The sequence below is a fragment of the Ovis aries genome, chromosome X (assembly GCF_016772045.2).
Source record: "Ovis aries strain OAR_USU_Benz2616 breed Rambouillet chromosome X, ARS-UI_Ramb_v3.0, whole genome shotgun sequence".
NCBI lineage: Eukaryota > Metazoa > Chordata > Mammalia > Artiodactyla > Bovidae > Ovis > Ovis aries.
Window position 1 is genome coordinate 140,492,089 of NC_056080.1, and position 4,304 is coordinate 140,496,392.

Sequence of the window (4,304 nt, forward strand, 5' to 3'; positions counted from 1 at the left end):
TCTTTGCAACCCTGTAGACAGCAACATGCTTAGCTTCCCTGTCCATCACCAACTCCCAGAAGTTGTTCAAATTCATGTCCACTGAGTCTGTGATGACATCCAACCATCTCCTCTGTATTTAGCTTTAAATATGGACAAATTAGTCTGGTTAAATAGAAAAAAATGCAAAAACTTAAAAAATAAAATCAATTTAATAAAATGTGAATAATTTGCGCTATGAATTGTCCACCTCATGAGCCCCAAATGTGAGCTCTAGCTAAGATTCAAGGGTTAAGAAATTTACACAATGGGATAGAGACATTTGTAAAGAGTTTGACAGCTATGTGTGAGAAAAAAGATACTCATAGCTGCTTTAGTTTTGCTCAAAAACATAAACATGTCAATGAAATAACACTATAGGGGGACTCCAGGTAGATGCAGTCTATCTAGGTGTTAAAGGTCAAAAGCTCAGAAGAGAAATTTTCCACTAAAAGTGTCTTAGATTGATTGAGACATTCAGAACTTTGGTGAGACAGTGGTGCAAGTTTTCTCCATGTTCTCATTAGATATATGGAGTCAGAATGAGAATCAAAGTGAAAAATGTGATTCTTGAACAAAATACAGTACTAAGATGCTCATTTCAGCATTATGATTTAGAATATTTTAGGTAAGTTATTTTCCCAAATGTTCTAGACATAGGAATAAAAGCCCACCATCTGCACATATGTTTTGTTTAGCTTGTACAATATGTTTTGATGAACTTGAATGCCCTTAAATGTGCATTCTCTCTCAATTTATCTCAGACCCACCACCATCTTATCACTTTATTCTCTCTCCTTCACCTTTTATGGTTATTTGCTTGGGTGTTGAAAGCATTTGAGTTTGAGATTCTATAGCTAGAGTGAAATAATAATCATTAACACTTTCCTGATACAAGGATTCTTATTTATATAAGGATACTTATTTATTTTGTAGTTAAAATTCTCAACCTAAATATGAAATTGTGAATTAGAGCTGCCCATGGGTACAACTCAAATGCTGATGAGGTGATCAGTCAGACAACAAATATTTGTTTAGTCAGTGAACATTATTTGCTAGGCAACCCCAGGCATGGGGATAACATGCATCAAAGAGATTATGCATGGTTCCTGTCCTCATGGAGTTTCCAGTGTGGCAGTGAAGTTTCCAATGCAGAATCACTGAGATGAGTAGAGAAAGCCTTAATAAAAAATGCAAAGTTTCTTTATAAGAAAAAAAATGCAAAAAATTACTGAGATATAAAACCTTCTTTGAGAGAAATAGTATGGTCTGATTCAAGAGGAATTAATATTGCAAAAATATGACTTCTTCTCAGATTAATTGCAGCTGTAATACAATCCCCATCAAAATTTAAATGAGATTTTTATGTATTTTGACAAAATGATTCTAAAATCCACATAGTAGAGTGAACAGATAATATAAAATAAAATTTTAAAAAGTGACAGCATTATCAAAACATATTATAAAACTATAGTAAAACAGAGTAATAAAATTTTTTATAATATTCAATTCTTAATAAATGAGGCATCACAAATTTTAGGATAAAGAAAGAATCATTTCAGAATGGTACTGTGATGATTGGTTAACTGTAAAGACAAATGATGTTACATTTTCATCTCATACCATATGTCATAATAAAAATCCAGATGGTCTAAATAGTTAAATGTAAATCATCTAAATATAACTGGAAAATATAAACGTATAGAAAAGCAAGTCATAAAAGAAAAGAAACTGTGAATATTAATCCAGCATCTGAATAGGAAGAGCACTATTTTGCTAAGATTAAAAACAAGACAAGAAAGAAAAATGAATAGATTGGACTATACGGAAATTAAATTTCTGATTCTTAGGCAAGATAATTTATTAAGATAAAAAACTGCTATAACAAAATGTTATAATAAATATTATATTAAATCAAAGAATGAAAATCTTAGCTTATAGTATATATAAATGTTCTTATAGTATATATAAATCCAGTTTTGACCTCTAAGCATTTGACAGTATTGATATAACACTGTCTTCACAAGATATTCTCTTCCCTTGACTTTTATTTCCTGAACTTCCTCTTACTTCTTTGACTGTCCTCAGTGTCTTTTTCCAGTTCATCCTCTTCTTTTAGATATGACCCTTAATTGGTAAAGTTACTCAAGACTCTATGTTAGGCTTTACTTTCATCATATGCTCACCATTATTCCTTGGCCATCTCATCTACTCTCATGGCTTTATACACCATCTATATGTTGATATATCTCAATATGATACCCCAAACTCACCTTCCTTGATTAGTATGCATAACTGCCTACTTAACATTCTTACTTGAATAATTCATGTAGATCTCAAATAGACAAAACCAAAACTTAACAGTTCATCTCCTTCATGTTATTTTCCTCCTAAATCTTTCCCAACTATGGAAATACATCATTATTTGCTTGAACCAGAAAGCTGAAAGTCATCCCTTATATCACCTACTATTGTCATATTCCTTACAACAAGTTACTCAACCAAGTGCTATTGATTATATTTCTGAATTATTTCTTAACATTGTCCATTTATCTTAGTCCACACTGACAGCAGTCTAGTCTAAGCCACTCATCCCATTTCAATAGGCCTCAATTCATATCCCTGCATCCATATGCTTTTTATTTCTATTTTATTTATGTTTTCATGATTAATAAGATCAACCTCATAAGATTATAGATACCTGAACATTTATACAAAGATGAGTAACAAAGGCATCATTAAACTAACCACTTCCAATTAGACTTCTTGCCGTCCAATTAGACTTTTTTTTTTTTCAATTAGACTTCTGTCTCCTAATTTTTAAAAAGACACAGAGCACTAAGTCATCTAGTAGGAGAAGTGAAGTCGTGTATGTCTGTGGATCTCTACATTAAATGCCAGAACTTCAAGGTATCACTCTGTCAAGTCTCCATTATCTTGGCCTCAGAAACCTTGGTGGGAGAAAAAACAAGCAATAGAGTTAACTAACACATAAGGCCACCAAAACTGTAATTCATAGAGACTCGAGAGGGCATGTTTCAGCAGTTAAGAGAATATGTATCTGAAAGTGATAAGGAAGCCTGACACAGCCTGCAGGAATAGAGGAGAATACAATGGCAGTGGTGAAACTGAATCACACATCTCAGGATACAATTTCTTTAGGATAACTCTTTATATTTGAAATTCATTGGTCAAGTGTATGTGCATTTATAAGGTTTTTGTTAATATTACTAAATTTCCATCAAAAAGGTTTGTGGTAATTTATAATCTCACCAGTATTATATAAGAATATTCATTTCACATTAAGCAACTGAGTAAAAATAAATTCTTGCCTTTTGCTCATGGCTATGGTTTCACTGACTATATTATTTTATTTCCAGATATTCTTAAAAAAATGCTATTATTTTTTGCTTAGCTATAGTCTTACAATCATTTCCATATAAAGTAATGAAATAAAAGCTGTCATTTTTGATTGATCACAATATTCCATGTACTATTGTGAAGTATTTCATTAACTTAAATAATTCTCAAAATAGCCTGGGAGGAAGAGATAAAGCTACTTGCCCTCAATCTTTGATAGTAACTGGTAGAGCAAGAATATCAACTTGGATAGTCAGACTCCAAATCCTGTGCTGTGAAGCACTGTGCTATACTACTATCAGTTTCTCTCTTTCATTATGAAAGGTATAATTATAGGATCAATGAGGAAGTTTATCTATATTCAAATATTTATTATTAAATTGTTTCAGTCCTTGGGCCTATTATAAATTAAATTTGCTCTATAGTGGATGCTTACTGTATCTAATACAAATCAAGTAAAGAAATGCTGAATGGTCACACTATTTCTAAACAAATAAATTAATCTTCAGTTTTATATATAATTTCCATATAGCTCCTATTTTAAGATATTATTTATTGCATGTGACAGTTATTTATACCATTTGTTAATTCTAAATTGTCCCAATTATAATTATGAAAACCATATAGACTAATATTTGGATATAATTATAATGGGGATTAAGAAAGTAGTCTCATCAATATTACCATACACTACCAAATTACTTTCAACTATTAATTTTAAGACTTTATCGAGTCTCAAGCATTGTTGTCCTTATATTGCTAATATATGATAGAGCTTTTTGGTTTTAAATTGACAATAGTGATGACTAACATATCTAGAGTATTTTCCCATACACTGTTTTGCTCTCCATACTAGCCCCCTGAGGTATGTCTGTTATTGTTATTATCTTAATCATTATAGACAAGTGATTCCTTAGGCAATTCAG